The 18832-nt window shown below is 40.0% G+C and overlaps 1 protein-coding gene and 1 pseudogene across 9 annotated transcripts in view; both read right to left on the bottom strand.

Moving 5' to 3' along the window:
• Positions 1-17724, bottom strand: part of RAPH1 (Ras association (RalGDS/AF-6) and pleckstrin homology domains 1) — a 116142-nt gene extending 98418 nt beyond the window's left edge. For 3 of the 8 annotated variants that reach the window (XM_082688855.1, XM_082688849.1, XM_082688853.1), the window contains exon 1: positions 17207-17517. The gene's annotated coding sequence lies outside the window, so the exon portion shown is untranslated. Of the gene's footprint in view, positions 1-16460; positions 16928-17206; positions 17518-17662 lie in introns of those variants that run through there. The other 5 variants (XM_082688852.1, XM_082688856.1, XM_082688850.1 and 2 more) reach the window with 4 other exon arrangements.
• Positions 11335-11904, bottom strand: LOC309844461 (large ribosomal subunit protein uL15 pseudogene; annotated as a pseudogene). The gene has a single exon. The product of its transcript is annotated as a large ribosomal subunit protein uL15 pseudogene (transcript).
• Positions 17725-18832: the final 1108 nt, after the last annotated feature.

Raw genomic sequence — 18832 nt, 5'->3', positions numbered from 1 at the left:
TATTAGCTGAAAACTTCCCAAATCTGAAAAAAGAAACAGATATCCAGATCCAGGAAGCACAAGATTCCCCGCAAAATTCAACCCAAGGAAGTCCACACCAAGACCTCTAGTAATTAAAATAGAAAAAAGTAGTGATAAAGAATTTTAAAAGCAGCAAGAGAAAAGCAGACAGTTACATACAAGGCGAAACCCCGTAAGGCCACCAGCTGATTTTTTTCAGCAGAAACTTTGCAAGCCAGAGGAGAGTGGCATGATATATTCAAAGTGCCAAAAGCAAAAATATGCAACCATAAATACTCTCTCCAGCAAGGCTATTGTTCAGAACAGAAGAGACAGAGTTGCCCAGAAAAACAAAAGTTAAAGGAATCCACGACCAGTAAGCAGCCCTACAAGAAATGCTAAAAGCGACCCTTTGAGTGGAAAGACCATAAATAGGAGTAGGAAAAGTAGGAAACACAAAAGCAGTAAAATATTTTTCCAAAAATCAGTGAAGGGATTCACAAAATAAACAATGTAAAGTATGACACCATATACCTAAATCGTCAGGGGGAGAGGGGTAAAGAACAAACATAAAGGAAATAACTAACAGTAATAATAGTAAGAAACTTTAACACCCCACTTACATCAATGGACAAATCATCAGAAAATCAACAAGGAAACAGTGGCTTTGAATGACAGACAGAAGCAGATGGATTTAACAGACATATTTAGAACATTCTGTCCTAAAACAGCAGAATATACATTCTTTTCAAGGGCTATGGAATAGTCTCCAAAACAGATCACCTATTAGGCCATAAAACAAGTCTGAACAAATTTTTAAAAACTGCAGTCACATCATGCATCTTTTTTCACTACAATGCTATAAACTAGAAATCAATCACAAGAAAAAAATCTGGAAAGAGCACAAATACATGGAGATTAAATAACATACTACTGGGGCACCTGGGTGGCTCAGTAAGTTAAAGCTTCTGCTTTCATCTCAGGTCATGATCCCAGGGTCCTGGGATCAAGCCCTGCCTTGGGCTGTCTGCTCAGCAGGGAGCCTGCTTCCTCCTTTCTCTCTACCTGTTTCTCTACCTGTGATCTCTGTCAAATAAATAAAATATTTTAAAAATAATAATAAATAAATAATATACTACTACACAATGAATGGGTTAACCAAGAAGTCAAAACTCCCAAATTACATGGAAACAATGAAAATGAAAACACAGTGGCCCAAATCTTTGAGATGCAGCAAGTGGTTCTAAGCGGGAAGATTATGGCAATACAGGGCTACCTCAAGAAAAAAGAAAAATTTCAAACAATTTGTTACACTTTAAAGAGCTAGAAAAAGAACAAACAAAACCCAAACCCAGTAAAAGGAAGGAAATAATAAAGATTAGACCAGAAATAAATGATATAGAAACTAAAGAAACAACAGATCAATGAAACCAGAAGCTGATTTTTTGAAAAGATCAACAAAATTGATAAACATCTAGCCACACTCCTCAAAAAAAAAAAAAAAAAAAAAAAAAGAGGGACCCAAATGAAATCACACTAAGAGGAGAAATAACAACATCAATTGTACAAACAACTGTATGAGAATATTATGAAATTATATGCCAATAAATTATGCAACTCAGAAGAATTGGATCAATTCTTAGAAACATATAACTTATAAAAACTAAAGCAGGAAAAAATAGAAAATCTCAACAGACCCATTATGAGTACTGAAATTCATTCAGTAATCAAAAAGCTCCCAACAACCAAAGTCTAGGACCAGACGCCTTCACAGGCAAATTCTAGCAAACATTTAAAGAAGAGTTAATACCTATTCTTCTCAAACTATTCCAAAATATAAAAGAGGAAAGAAAACTTCCAAATTCATTCTATGAGGCCAGTTTCATACTGATACCAAAACCAGATAAAGACACCACACACACACACACACACACACACACAGAGAGAGAGAGAGAGAGGGAGAGAGAGAGAGAGAACTAAAGACCAGTATCTCTCATGAACATAGATACAAAAATCCTCAAGAGAATTCTAGGAGACCAAATTAAACAATACATTTAAAAGGAAATCACCTGCCATAATCAAGTGGGACTTATTCCCAGGATGCAAGGGTGGTTCAATATTTGCAAAAACAAAAAAAGTGATACAATACGAGAACGGATAAAAACCATATGATCATTTCAACAGACGAAGAAAAGCATGACAAAGTACAACATTCCTTTATAATAAAAAAACCTCTGCAAAGTAGGTCTAGAGAGAACACACCTCAACATAATATAGGCCTTATGTGAAAAACCCATTGCCAACATCATACTCAATGGTGAAAAACAGAACTTTCCCCCTAAGGTCAGGAACAAGACAAGGATATACAATTTCACCACTTTTATTCAACACAGAACTAGATTCCTAGATGCAGCAATTAGACAACATAAAAAGAAATGAACAGACATTTCTCTAAAAACAACATCCAGATAGCCAACATATGCATGAAAAGATGCCCAACACCACTCATCATCAGGATATCACCTCACGGCTGTCAGTATAGCTAAAATCAAAAATACAAGAAACAAGTGTTGGTGACGATGTGGAGAAAAAGGAACCCTCTTGCACTACAGGTGGGAATTCAAACTGGTGCAGCCAACTGTGGAAAACAATATGGAGGTTTCTCAAAAAATTAAAACTAGAATGACCTTACAAGCCAGTAATCACACTCCTGGGTATATACCCAAAAAACACAAAAACACTAATTCAAAGGAATACATGTACCCCTATATTAATTGCAGCATCATTTATGATAGCCAAACTATGGAAGTAGTCTAAATGCCCATCAAATGATGAATGGATAAAGAAGAATGATGAATGGTATATACACACAATGGAATATTGGACAGCCATAAAAAAGAATGAAATATTGCCATTTGCAACAACATGGATGGAGCTAGTGAGTATAATATTAAGCAAAATAAGTCAGTCAGAGAAAGTAAAATATCATATGATCTCACTCAAATGTGGACTTTAAGCAACAAAACAAAAAAGGTGTTCTAAGTAAATTCTTAGATTAAAAAGTTAACTTTCCTTTTCAGTTAAAAACAAAGTCAGATTTGGGTTTCTTTGTAATAAACAAAAACAAAAACAAAAAACCCAACAATTTAGGATAGCAACTACCTGGATGTTTTGCTTTCAGAAGACCAGAAAGAAGAAAGCTTAATTATTATTTGAGAATATTAACAATTCTAGGTTTAAGCAGAATTAACTATTTATTTGTACTAAAAAAAAAAAAGTCATTTTCACCTAAGAAAATTACTACTTTTTAACAAGAAATAATCCTGTTCGTTCAACAAATGCTTAATGAAATACTATCATGAGTTGGGCACCGTGCTGATTAGTTACAGGTAATACAGCTATTTAAAGGGTTAAATATGGGGCGCCTGGGTGGCTTAGTGGGTTGGGCCTCTGCCTTCGGCTGGGGTCGTGGTCCCAGGGTCCTGGGATGGAGCCCCGAGTGGGGCTTCCTGCTCAGCGGGGAGCCTGCTTCCCCCTCTCTCTCTGCCTGCCTCCCTGCCTGCTAGTGATCTCTGTCTGTCAAATAAATAAATCTTTAAAAAACCTTAAAAAAAAAAGTAAAATCTTAAAAAAAAAAAAAGGGGGTTAAATATGCCTGCCCTCAGGCAATTTCATTAAAATCTCCAACAAGAGAACAGAACTTTTATGCCATTTATATTTTTTATTTTAAAATTAATGCACCTACATGCTACAGTACTATAAATGAGATGTTTTCATTTTACAAACACATAAACACACACACGGTAGCAGGGTTGGGGGTTAAAGACAAATTTTGTAAGAAGGATACATTCAACATCTCCAGAATAAATAATTTCTACGCTTTTGTCATAAACATTCATCAAATAGCTGTTATAGCTGATATTGTATTTTTACTTGACCGTACATGATTATAAAAAATTTAAGTATGTTCTCCCAAAAAGCTTATTGGAAGTAAAATCATCATGGGTTCTATTAGCAAATAATCATCTAAATTATCTACACAGATGTCATAACATAGAAGTTAAAATATTTTAGGCAATTCTCCAGTATGACAGTTTTATAGCTAAGACAGCTAATATATCTTTAGAGAAAGTATTTCTACACCACTCAATAAACATAAATAACGATGCTGTTATTTAAAACTCTTTAAAAGCTTCAGAAAATGTTGAAAATAAAACTACCCTATGACCCAGCAATTGCACTAATGGGTATGTACCCCAAAGATACAAATATGAACCTAGTGATCCAAAGGGGCACCTGCACCCCAATATTTATAGCGGCAATGTCCACTGTAGCCAAACTATGGAAAGAGCCCAGGTATCCATCTACAGATTAATGGATAAAGAAGATGTGGTGCATAAATGTAAACACACACACATATATACAATAGAATATTACACAGCCATCAAAAAAAGAAATCTTGCTATCTGCAACGTGGATGGAATTATGCTAAACGATATAAGTTAAATCAGAGAAAGACAATTATTGTATGATATCACTGATATGTGGAATTTAAGAAACAAAACAGAGGATCATAGGGGAAGGGAGGGAAAAATAAAACAAGATGAAATCTGAGATGGGAGACAAACCATAAGAGACTCTTAATCATAAGACAGAAACTGAGGGTTGCTGGAGGGGAGTAGGAGTGGGGGCATAGGGTAACTGGGTGACGGACAATAAGGAGGGCACGTGATGTAATGGGCACTGGGTGTTATGTAAGATTGATGAATCACTATAACTGAAAAGAGCAGATTCTACACTTGATCTTAACCAAAAGGCTGAGAAGTGATAAAAAATTATTTTAAAATGAAATTCAAAACATGAACAAAGATTGTGAAGAAATATGTTCATCAAAGAAATATTTTTTAAAAAACAAAATGGGGGGAAAACAGAAGGAGGGGGCGGACAACTAAATATCTTACAAAAATTAAAAACAGTAAATTGGGGATGTGTTTTATGTCTGGTTTGGGCTATAATGCAGGTATAAATTATTCATAAAGTATTTAATGCATGGGAAAATGTCAGTGATGTAACTTTAAACAAAAAGAAGCAAAGCTAAACTGTGCATATAATAATGAGCTATATAAATTCACACACACATTTGAGAAAATATACTAAAAATTTAAACTGTGGTCATTTCTGGGTGGTAGGACTGGTTTTATTTTCTTCTTTTTACAGCTCTAAATGTTGCAGATGTCCACTATTATTATTATTATTATTATTATTATTATTATTGAAAGGAGGAGGGAAAAGAGAAGGCAAAACTGCAAACTCAAAATCCTCTGGTTAAAACTTATGCCCCAATTAAACTGGTAAGATTCTGCTTTATTTCTGATTCCAAAAATACTGGACTATGTTAACAAAGATAAGCCTCTTTAAATATTAATGTTTGTAATATTTGTAACCATACAAGCCAAAGGAATTATTCCAATAACTCTACAGCTGTAAATTTCTAGTTTAATATTTCTAAAGTTATGTTTAATCTCCTGTTTCCAGTACTGTCACATCAAATATGAGCTCTTTATCTATGCATTAAAGTTATCATATGGAAAAATCCCCGTACCAAATTTTAATTTACATCACAAAAATAAGCATGTGTAAATTAACAATTTAGCTGTAAGAAATGACCAAAGAGGGCAGCAGGCAATGTTCACATAACACATTCCATGGCAACTGAAAAACAGGAAATATTGTTGAGAGAAATGAAAGACCTGAATAAATGGGCAGATACACGTTGGTGGACTAGAAAATGCAATACTGTTATATGTCAATTGTCCCCATACTGAACTAAGTATTCGCTAAGTTAATTACAACCTATATCTGATTCTAAAACTTACATGGAAAGGCAAATGAACTAGAACAGCCAAAAACAATCTGGTAAGAGACCTTGGGGTAAAACCTGCCTTCAAGACTTACTATAAGGCTAAGCAATCAAGACAATGTAGTAACGGCAAAAGAACTGAGAATTACGTTAAGGTAAGAGAATGGACAGTCCAGAAATAGACTCATTTTTATATTGTCAAATGATATTCCACAAGGATGTCAAAGTAGGGAAGAAGGAAAGGAAAGCTTTTGTTTTGTTTTATAGATTTTATTTATTTGAGAGTGAGAGATAGCATGAGAGGGGAGGTCAGAGGGAGAAGACTCCCAGCAGAGCCAGAAGCCTGACAAGGGACTTGATTCTCGGACTCTGGGATCATGACCTGAGCGGAAGGCAGTCACTTAACCAACTGAGCCACCCAGCTACTGTTTTGTTTTTCTAGCTTTACTGAGATATAGTTGACAAATTAAAGTACACAGCAGGGTTTTTTGTTTGTTTTTTGTTTTTTGACAGACAGAGATCAAAAGTGGGCAGAGAGGCAGGCAGAGACAGAGAGAGGGGGAAGCAGGCTTTCCACCCAGCAGGGAGCCCAATGCGGGGCTTGATCCCAGGATCCTGGAATCATGACCTGAGCAGAAAGGAGAGGCTTTAACTTACTGAGCCACCCAGGCGCCCCTACAAAGTGTTTTTAAACAAATGATGCTGAACAGATAGAAATATTGGGGGCAAGGGATCCTTGGCTTCTTCATCACACCATAAACAAAAGTTAATTCAAAGTTGATCAGGCTAAAATTATAAAGCTCTAGGAAAAAACGTGAGAAGATACCTTCTGCAAATTTAGTGTAGGCAAAGATTTATTAGGACAGAAAATATTAAACCGTAAAAGTAAAAATACTTTGATGAAGTCCAATATAAAACTTCTGCTCTTTTAAAGGCACCATAAAAAAAAATAGGGAAGCCACAGAGAAAATATTCACAAATGTATCTGACAAAGGACTTGTATTGACAATATATGAAGACTTGCTACCAATAAATAATAAAAAAGGTAACCCAGTGTTTAAAAAGACTTGTGGTCATTTCTCAAATGGCTAATATGAACCTGGAAAATTGCTCAACATTACTAGCAATTAGGAAAATGTAAATTAAAACTACAATGAGATACTACTATATACGCATTACAGTGGCAAGTACTGTTGTTGAATATATAAAGTGATACGACTTTGGGTAAGTTTGCCAGTTTCTTAAAAAATTAAAAATACACCTACCCAATATAACCCAGCATGTCCTCACATATATTTATCCAAGAAAAATAAAAACATGTATCCATGAAAAGACTTGTACACAAGTCAGCACAGCTTTATTTATAAGAGCTAGAAATGGAAGCAGCCCAAATATCTATCAAGAGGTAAATAGATAAATAAGCAATAATATGGGCCAATCTAAAAATCATTATTCTGCTTGAAAATAAGTCAGATTACAGGGAGGAGAGACGGGGAGGAACACTGAATGATTTCATATATAAAGTTCCAGTTGATACAATCAACTAATACAAAGTTATAGAAAAGACAAAATTTACCTGTGGTTACAGTTGCTTCTGGGATGGGGAGAAGTAGAGAGAGTGGAAAAGGGTAAAGGGTAGAGTCACGGGAAATGTTCTCTATGTCTCTAGAAAAATTAGGGAAAAAATGCTCACTATGGACATGAAAAAATTATGTCTATCAAACTAGTGAATAACAATGTTTAATGAGTGCCTTTAACTGACCTTGAATAATTCCCCAAAGCATACGGCAAAATCCAGATTTAAGCTTCTGAAAAAAGCCAGAATTTCAATTGTAGTGAAGAATAAATTTTATTTAGGTCTCACTTTGCTGAAATTTATCTATTTTTCTTCCACTTGCTCCGAGTGTTTTAAGATGGCTTCATATAATATTATACACTATGAAATGGAACTTAATATGAAAGACTCATTAACAAAAGTAAAACTGTACAGTGGTTTCCATAATGGAGGTGACCGTATCCCAGGAGGTATGAGTGATGATCTACAGGATATAAGAACATATTAGTTATTTTTATATTTAATTGTATTATAATATACATATGTACTTTAAGTATAACCTAATGTAATAGAATACACAGGTTTCGTTAACACACAAAATGACACTGGTATCTTCCCTAGGGCCACCTGTCAGACAATCACACATCACATAAAGTTATCAAAGTACTCAAAGCAATTCTAAGTATTCTGAGGAGAAAGTGATAGTATTTGCTAGGTTCTTTTTTAATCATGAAATCAAGAACCCACCTTTTTTGGAAGTTGCTGAAAGAGACAGGTGTTCCAGAGTAATGACTTCCTTATTAGAAACGATACTTTATGGGGTCCCCTGGATGGCTCAGTTGGGTAAGCGCTGGACTCTTGATTTTGAGTCAGGTCAGGGTATCAGATCAAGCCCCATGTCAAGCTCCATGCTGGGTGTGGAGCCTGCTTGAGATTCTCTCTCCCTCTGCAACCACCCCCCTTAAAAAAAAACACAAAACAATATTGTATGGAAAAAGCATATTATATAATCCTTCATGAAGCATCTATTCTGACCTTGACAAAAAAAGTTGGGGGCAGGGAAATCGGTTTAATTTCAAAAGCTACTACTGAAGCAAAAGAGAAGCTGAAGTAAGAAGACTGTCAAGTGTTATTTTATTGATGTAGTTGAGGATTGACCATAGCATCTTGTACCCAACAAGTTTATTGGTTGTTTCATAGCAAAGTATTTAAAAAGAGGTGTCAAAAAGTTAATCATGTATCTTTTACAAAAAAAAAAGTCTAAATCTGCTTACTTTCTGTGGTGACCATTAGTAGTATGCTACCTAGACATTGTTTTTATTTATTTATTTATTTTTAAAAAGATTTTATTTATTTCTTTAACAGAGAGAGGGAGAGACCACAAGTAGGCAGAGAGGCAGGCAGAGAGAAAGGGGGAAGCAGACTCCCCACTGAGCAGAGAGCCCGATGCAGGGCTCGATCCCAGGACCCTGAGATCATGACCTGAGCTGAAGGCAGAGACTTAACCCACTGAGCCATCCAGGCACCCCATAGCCATTGTTTTTAAAAACAAAAACAAAAAAGTGGTTAATCTGTACCTTAAAAATAAATGAGGCATTTTAAAACTTGGTAAGAAAATAACTGTATTCCAAAAGAAAACCATGTGTGTCATCTTGAAATACTGTACCTGACACTCTAAAAACAGAGAAAACATTTTCAAACTCTTTAAATGCTTCCCAAATACAGTTTTCTATGGATTTTTTAATGCATTTATTAAAAATATATAAATGCAGGGGCACCTGCATGGCTCAGTTGGTTAAGTGGATTGCCTTGGGCTCATGTCATGATCCCAGTGTCCTGGGATGGAGCCAAGCATCAGGTTCTCTGCTCCGCGGGAGCCTGCTTCTCCCTCTGCCTGCTACTCCCCTGCTTATGCTCTCTCTGTCAAATAAATAAAATCTTTATATATATATATTTATATTATAAATTTATAATATATTATATTATACATATATGTATACACACACACACACACACACACACACACATATGCAAATCCTTGCATTGGTCTGCAGTTAAAGCAAACCTTACTAGCCAAATCTTCAAAACTGATGGATGGAGGGGCGCCTGGGTGGCTCAGTGGGTTGGGCCTCTGCCTTCGGCTCAGGTCATGATCTCAGGGTCCTGGGATGGAGCCCCACATTGGGCTCTCTGTTCAGTGGGGAGCCTGCTTCCCCCCTCTCTCTGCCTACTTGTGATCTCTCTGTCAAATAAATAAAATCTTTAAAAAACAAACAAAAAACTGATGGATGGAAATTAAACAATGAGTGTCCCCATTAACAAAGCATAGCCAAATACGTACTTACTCCTTTTGGGAGTATATGAGCTGCCTTTTAGTTAAGACAAACATTAAAACTGAGTGCCAAATTAAACAGATATAATATCCAGACTTTAGAATTTCTGCATTACCAAGCAGTAAACCCAAGATTTTCCAAACATAATGCTGCATATTCATTGCTCCTGCTTTAAAAGATATATTTTTAAAATCGAGGGTAAACAAAAAGGTTTTTGAGCCACTAATAGCATTTATAAAGTACTCTATTCACAAATAAGGGGATCACTGATTCCCCTCACTGGTCTCTAAAGTCATTTGTTAAAATATAAAATAAGCCAAATAAGCCAAGAAAGAATTATTCTTTCTAAATAAAATTAACATTACTAGGTATTAATGAATGCTTTCAGGAGATATAATGCCAACTGCAAATAATTTTTCAAATAACAGTTTTCATTAAAATCTTTTTATTGAATTTCTATTCTATTTAAGGGACTGCGAGATATTTCAGATGAAGAAAGGTCCAATACTCCCAAAATTCAGGGGGATTTGAGACAGTACAAAATTATCTAAAACACAAGGCAAATCGAGTAAGATCTAGAGAAATGAAGAAGAAAGCAATTAATTCTGCTCAGTGTCTAACAGCTTCTTGGTGTCTAACAGCTTCACAAAGGACCCACTTGGGTCTCAAAGGGCAAGTGGGATTTTGACTGGAAAAATTAGAAGAACAAAGCGTGACTGAAAACCAGGAATAGAGGCATGTATAAGCTTGGATACATAAAGAATACACTGTGTTTTCAAATCATATTATTAGTTGTTTTGTTGTCCTGACTTAGCTAACCCTTTTCTTCACATATCAAACTTAGCAAGGTCCTTTTAAAGGTGTTTTTTAAAAAAGCATATAATTCTTAAGTATAGTTACAAAACTGATTTATTGCAATTCTACAGTATTTAATGGACTTAAATTGTGTCACATGATGACAAGACATCAATTATGAACCTCCCAACCTTGTTTTTCTCCTCATGTAAAGGGATGGCTTGCTTGTCTCTTCTTTTCTGAACCTAATCTCTTCACATTGTTTTGAAATCCCAATACGTTGTGCTTCTTGGATTCGGCTCCCTTGATTATATTCTCTACCCATTCCCTCTATCCTGCACTTAAACTGGAATCCTGTTTTGGAGGGCAGAAAACCTAGCTGTTTGACTTCTCCATTACATTGAGCTCTGTCTAAAGCAGAGAACACTATGTTTTAATATATATATATTTTAAAGATTTTATTTATTTGACAGAAAGCGAGAGAGGGAACACAAGCAGGGGTGTGGGAAAGGGAGAAGCAGGCTTCCCGCTGAGCAGGCAGCCTGCTATGGGGACTGATCCCAGGACTCTGGAATCATGAGCTGAAGATAGACGCCCAACTGACTGAGCCACCCAGGGGTCCCTGTTTAAATATTTATTAATATTCTATTAATAGAAAAATATATACTGTTCTAAAAGCCAATCTATAAATCAAGAGTCATGTATTTTAAGACATCTGCCCTAACTTGCGGTAAATTGTATCTTAAAGTAACAGCATGAGATAAAGCTTCAGAGATTACATAACCTGGGAGTTTTCTTTTTTCTTTCTTTCTTTCTTTCTTTCTTTTTTTTTTTTTGAAAAGCACTTGTTAGCATTTAATGAACCTCTCCCCACGAGGCTTCAAGCTACTAGAACACAGGTGCCCCCGACACCCTTGTTCTTCTCCTCTGCTCTTCTACTAAAGAATTTGGCCTTGACAATGACAGGCTGTTTTGGGAGTTTCCCCTTTCCCAAAACTTTGTAGTAGCCCGATCGCACCACATCAATGATAGGAGCAGCTCCAGTCTTGTTTTTGGCGGCATTTACCCATGTCTGCTCACTGACTAAGGTCCACAGTTTATCAAGGTTGACAGTTGGGCAAACGCTCTGGTTCCTCTTTAAGTGGTAATGTCTCATACCAACTTTTCCAAAGTAACCTGGGTGATATTTGTCGAAGTTGATCCTGTGGTGATACATGCCACCAGCACTACGCCGGCCTCCTGGGTGCTTCTGGTGCTTGCCGATGCGGCCATGGCCGTGGCTCAAGTGGCCCCGAAGTTTCTGGGTCTTCCTCAGTCTGGAAGGCATGTTGGCAGCCCAGACGGAAAAGGGCAACCTGGGAGTTTTCTAACATTTCCTGACAAAATCTTCCCAGATGAAATCTTTATACAGTATATCAAATATGTAAAATTGACAAAAGTGCTGCTAACACTAGTCTATGTTCAAATACATTAATGTATTACCAACTCAGAGACAAATTAAGGATTAAGTATGTCAGTTACATTACAGTCCTACAACAACCTAAGCAACCCATTTATTACTATAAAGTTTTGTTTTGATTTCGCCTAGATAAGTAGTTCCAAGTAGGTAGTAGCTTTTGTTTGTTTTGGTAGCAGCTTCTGTAGTCTCAGGATAAGCTTCAATTAAATTTATTAAAAAAAAATTTTAAATAAGAATTTTTTCTTTCAAAATTGGCCTTGAATGTGTTATGGTTTTCATTGTGTGTGTGCCATGCCAACAAAATCTTTATTAACATTTTGAATTTAATCAAAATTATCTTGGATCTTAGCCATCACATTCTTGATGGTGCTACTGAGTTCCACCTCCAGAGTGATAGTCTTGCTGGTCAGGGGCTTCAAAAAGGTCTGCATACTACCCCTCTTATGCAGGACCAGGTGCAAGGCTGACTCTTTCTCAATACTAAAATCAGAAAGAGTACGGCAGCCATCTTCCAAATGCTTGCCTGCAAAGATGAGACTTTGGTGTTTTGTGTGGCAGAGGGTAATGCCCTCTCTATCTTGCATCTTGGCCTTCACATTTTGTCACTAGGCTCCATCTCCAGGGCAATACTCTTGCCAGTCAAGGTCTTCATGAAGATTTGCATTTTAACCTGCTAGCGAATGCAAGGACACTGAATCCAATCATGGAAAGTCACATTCACACCAACACAGACACCCATCAATGCCAAATGCTTCTGAACTAAAATTTTTTATATCTGTACATAAGAGTGAGAAGACCATTCACTGGAGAAAGAATAGTCCTTTCGACAAATGGTGCTAATAAACTGGATATGCACATATGAAAGGATGAAGCTGGACGCTTACCTACCACCATACATAATATCAACTCAAAACGGGTTAAAGACCTAAACCTAAGAGATAAAACTGTTAAGAAAAACCAACAAGGGAAAAGCTTCATGACATTGGATTTGGCAATGACTTCTTGGACATGGCACTGAAAGCATAAGCAGCTAAAGAAAAAATAAAGCTGACTTCATTAAAATGAAAAAATTCTCTACATCAAAAGATACCATCAACAGAATAAAAGGCGACCCATGGAAATGGGAGACAGTATTTATATAACATGGATCTGACATAAACTTAATATCCAGAATATATAAGGAATTCCTACAACTCAACAACAAAACAACCCAATTTTAAAAATGGGCAAAGGACCTAGATAGACATTTCTACCAAAACACCACCAATAACAAAACTAAAAACCAGATGGTCAATAAGTACTTGAAAAGATGCTCAAATCACTAATCGGTAGAAAAGTGTAAATCAAAACCACAATGAGATACCACTTTACACTCATTAGGATGACTGCTGTAAAACAAAACAAAATAAAACTGAGAAAATAACAAGTGTTGCTGAAGATTTGGAGAAACTGGAATGCTTGTGCACTGCTACTAGAGTGTAAAATGCTGCAGCTGCTGTGGAAAACAGTATGGCAGTTCCTCAAAAATCAAAGAGAATTACCATATGACCCAGCAAATCCGCTTCTGGGTATATATTCCAAAGAACTGAACACGGGGACTCAAAGAGGTATGTGTATGACAATGTTCAGAGCAATTATTTACAATAGCCAAAAGGTGGAAATAGCAAACATCTATCCACAGATGAATAAACAAACAAACTGTGGTATACACAAACAATAGAATATTGTACAGCCTTAAAAAAGGAATGAAATTCTGATTCATGCTATAACAGGGATGAACTTCGAAGACATATGCTAAGAAAAATAAGCCAAATACCACAGAACAAATATTGCATGATTCCATTTAAATGAAGTCTAGAAGAGTCAAATTTATAAAAACAGGAAGTAGAAAAGTGATTACCAGGAGCTAGAGGGGGAGGTGGTGCAGAGTTATTTAATGAGTAATTTCAGTTTGGGATGATGAAAAAGTTCTTAAGATAGTGCTGGTTGCACAACTTTGTGAATGTACTTAATACCACTGAAATGTACACTTAAAAATGATTAATATGGTAAATTTCATGTTGTATGTTACAATTAAAAAAACTTGTGGGGCACCTGGGTGGCTCAGTGGGTTAAAGCCTCTGCTTTCGGCTCAGGTCATGATCCGAGAGTCTTGGGATCAAGCCCCACATCAGGCTCTCTGCTTGGCAGGGAGCCTGCTTCCTCCTCTCTCTCTGCCTGACTCTCTGCCTGCTTGTGGTCTCTGTCTGTCAAATAAATAAATAAAATCTTTGAAAAAAAAAAAAAAAAACTTGTGTGTGCTATTTATTTAATTATGACAGCAATATAAAATGTGGTTAAGAATACAGGCTTAAGATTATTCTGCCTGGTTTCAAACCCAGCTCTGTCACTTTACAGCTCTGTAGTCTGTGCTTGTCTGCTCAGACAGTAACACAACCTACTTCACAGAATTATGGCAAGAATTAAATAAATTGTACATGTAAAGCATTTAAAACAGGACATGTCACTTAGACACTTTTAATTATTAAGTTTAAAATACATTTTTAATGAGATTTGAGTGAAACATCTATAGAACATTGACGATCATCCTCAAAATTGTAGAGTTCAGTAAAACACACACTGAAAACCAGTGACCTAATCCAAATTTCTCATTTTATAGGTAAAGGAACTGAGAATCTAAGATAAGAGATTTGTCTGAGGTCAGGTATCTTGTTTTGCTAATAATAATCTTCCTAAGAGTTTGGGATTAACAATACTACGCTGACATTGAATTACTTCAGAACCATGGCAAAGCCATGAAATTCTACAGAATCTACAGTGTGAAATCATCCACCATACTAATCTTTATTTTTTGCTAATTTTCTTTTTTAGAGAGGGAGTAGATAGAGGGGGAGAGAGAATCTTAAGCAGGCTTCATGCCCAGTGGGAAGACTGATCTCAAGACCCTACGATCACCACCTGAGCCAAAATTAAGAGTCCAACACTTAACTGACTGAGTCACCCAGGTGCCTCCCCAAAATGCTAATCTAAAAAATACAGTAATTATGTAAGGGGTGAAAACCAAAAGAAAGCAAAACCAAAAGAAAAGTCATTCTAATCATCCTAAAAGACTAAAAACACTTCTTCAGAGAACAGTGTTAAAATATTAGTGAAAACAAATTATTTTGACTCAGAGTTTGAGGCACACTACTCCACTCCTTTTACTTACTATATAATCTTAATGAGACCGCTCAATCTAAAAAATCAGCTGCTTTTTTCTACCAAATAAAGCTAATATTCACCATGAGGAGACATCTACAAATAATTCTTTATTAAATTCAAACAGAAGACAGCAGCAGTCCAAAGAGCACAAAATGTCTAACCCAAAAAATCATGTATTAAAGCTTTGTAGACATTTCGGTACTTACTTGAATAGGGCTAGGTCTGGTCTCCGGGAAATTCACAACACAAAAAGCAAAATAACAGAGAATCTTTGAAGGTCAGACTCAACAAGAGCTAAAAAGCTTTTGAGCGTCTCTATTTTGCCCTTCCTCCATTGGTCTTACTCTTCAGTGGGGCTCTCAAAGGATAGTACCACCTCTGCTTGGAACATCCTCGCCATCTACATCAGTTGAAATCCTACCTCCTCCTCTTCTTTTTTTTTTTTAATCCTACCCATTCTTAAAGGTTCCGCTGAAATCCCACAGCTTCCATGAATGTCCCCCCAGTGCTCCCAATGTGGAATTTCTCTCTCCTCTTTGCTCCCCTATTTTGTAACTTGACTTCAACATTATAGCGTTGCCTTACAATTACCTACTTCTTCCCTCTCCTTATCCGCAGGAAAATCCCAAAAGCAGTAGGCTCAGGAAGAAAGGAATCAACATTTGCCAACACCTCAGAACCTTGAAAAGGGCTAAGCATTTTGCATACATTATCTCATTTAATCTGTTCGACGGCACCCGGGAAGGTCAACAACAGGTGGTGTCATTCCCATTTCTCTGATAGGAAAGTACTGCTGAGAGTTCATAGCTTGGCCGTCTCACTGCTAGCCAGTTCAAGGGTTCATGCAGCCTCTGGTTCGCCTGGCTTCCAAGAGCTCTTTCCACCACGCCGAGCTGCAGGTCTGATCCACTTTGTGCCCCCACGCTACCAAAGAGCAGGTATTCCATAAAGATCCGCCGAACTGAATATTCCTACGAGCTCGCCACCACCCTTTTAATAAGCTGTTCACGCCCTATCCCTAGCCCGTTACGGTCACGGTTCCTCTCCAGCAGCTCCGACATACACACGGGCAGCTCTCTCCATCCCCGGGAGAAACGCTGCGGGCACATCGACCCTCGCTGGGAGGGGAAGTGAAGAATCTTTCAATGCTCCCAGATCTCCCCCAACGCTCTTCCCACAGAATATAAGAACCCCCCACACACGAGACAACATGTGACGCGACGCCTATACCCCCTCGAAAAAGCTCTTAGTTCATACCCCGCCACGTCTCTGCGCTCCCGAGCACTGAAGGCGGATGCGGTTCCCAGCTCGCACGGCGGGGACCCCCTAAGACGCCGCCTGAATCCGAAAACCGCCTCTTTCAGACTGTTTTACAACGAAGGCATCCGATCGCTCTCCCACGGCCCCCCTCCCCCGCCAGGACCCGCAGTTTGGATTTCCGGCGGGAATGCACACAGACGCGGCGACAGGAGAGGGGGCTCCAAGGCCAGGGAGCAATTACTTAGCCCGCTTCATCAGAGGGCGCAGAAGGCGCCCCGCATTTCCAGATCTCTGCACTGAATTCGTTTACGAAAGGGGGGGGGGCACCGAAGTCCGAGGAACCCCAGACGCCGAATCACCGCTTTCCGCGGCTAACCGGGGAGAGTCCTTTCCTCCTCGCGGTCCCGGGCCACCAGCGCCCGGTGCCAGGTCCAAGCCCAACCGCACCCTCCCCCGGCGGTCCTGTATCTCATTGTCTCCCTCCGTCGCTGCCCCCTGGGGCGCCGGGGGGGGCAGCCCTGGCTCCCACCGACCCCCACCGACCCGCCGCCGCCGCGCTGGGCGTGGTTCACCGAGCCCGGCCCCGGCCCGGCAGCGACCCCGCCCCAGGCTCTGCCGCCCGCACCGCGCCCGGACGGCCGGGCCGGGCGCCGGGAAAATGGAGGCGGGAGCCGCGGCAGCGCCTCACAGTCCGCGCCCCGCCGGCCTCTCCGCCCGGCTCGAGGGCGAGGCTGAGCACTCACCGCGGCAGCTGCTCGACCCTCCAGCGGCGCGGGGCCGGGCAGCCGTCGCTCCCGCCGCTCCCGCCGCCGCCTCCTCAGGCGCGGCGCTCCTTCCCCGGACCCGCCGCGAGCGCCCGCAGCTCCCGCGCCGCGCGCACCGTGACTGACTGACTGACTGACTGACCGACCGACCGGGCGGCGGCGGCGGAGGCGGGGCGGGGCGGGAGCGCGCAGCGGGCGGGGCGGCCGCAACGCCCAGCCGTGGCCGATCCGACTGCGGCCGCGTCCGGCCGAGACGCAGAAGGCGGAGCCGAGGGCCGGGCGGCGGACGGGCGGACCGACTCGCGCCCGACCGCTCGCTGCCCCCGCCCGCCGCCAACCACTCACTTCCGGCGCAGGCGGCCGCGCACGCCCCTCCCGGGCGTCCGCCCCCCGCCCGCGCCCCTGGGCCCGCGCCCCTGGGCCCGCCCCGCTCACCCTCCCCGCGGACGCCGGACCGCACCCAGACGCGGCTCGCCGCGGTGCCCCGCCTTTCCTCCGCGCGCGCCTGTGAACCGCCTCCAGGAACCGGTGAATCAGAATGAATGAGCGAGGAAGGAAAATCCCGGGGCCGTCCCACCCCCTGCTCGCCTTTCCTTGGACGCAGGCCCAGTGGCCTCTGTCCCAGGGCCGGGGCACTCACCGAAGCGTCGAGCAGATCTGTCAGGGACCTGTCTGCATGCACCTCTGCGTGGTCCCCAGCAACACACCCCATGTCTCAGGACCATTGTCGTTGCAGTCTGTGAGGCGTTTTTTTTTTTTTTTAGGAAAACCCATTTTGGCCGACAACTCTGTATTTTCATGCGCTGTATGGAGAAGCTTTTAGAAACTGGGCATTTCCATGATCTTTAATTACTTTTTACTTTTGAAATTTGCTTGTTTTTCGTTCTTGATTTCTGTCACCTTCTTACTGACATTGTTTAGGAATAAGGTTTTGGCATTTTTCTTGGTCACCAAGCTCTAAATTCCTCAGATACTGCTTATTTTGATGCAGGCTTGTCTTAGACGTTTTCATCTTAAAATTAAAAAAAAAAACATACTTTATTTATTTGAGAGAGATCACAGGTAGGCAGAGAGGCAGGCAGAGAAAGAGGAAGGGAAGCAGGCTCCCCGCTGAGCAGAGAGCCCGATGGGGGGCTCTATCCCAGGACCCTGAGACCATGACCTGAGCTGAAGGCAGAGGCTTTAACCCACTGAGCCACTCAGGTGCCCCTAATCTTAAAGTTTTTATATCTTTATTTTGACTTTCTCCTAGAGTTGATCAAAGAGAAAAATAGAATTAAATCATTTTTGCCTGGCTCCCTGCAAAGCAAGTTTGTTGACAGCACTAAAGCCGCTGACCAGTCATACATGTTACCTGGAATTAGTTGCGGTGAATATTCCTTTATCATGTCTTACCATTTGCTTGCTAAGTAAGAGTATCTGCAGCTTGCATTTTCACAGATAAAAAATTGACTGTACTTTTCTGACACCTGGACTCCCTTTCTAAGAACCAGAGTGTTCATTTTTCTGTCCTGGGGCCCTATCCTGTTTTGGTTGATTACATCCCCTTTTTCCAGATATTCTTGAAGATTTCCCAAAGGGTTCCAATCTGTTCCAAACTGGTAC

This window comes from Mustela nivalis, assembly GCF_964662115.1.
Source record: "Mustela nivalis genome assembly, chromosome: 11".
NCBI classification, from domain to species: Eukaryota; Metazoa; Chordata; class Mammalia; order Carnivora; family Mustelidae; genus Mustela; species Mustela nivalis.
The sequence above is the reverse complement of the archived record's forward strand: the minus strand, read 5'-3'. Positions and strand labels throughout refer to the sequence as shown.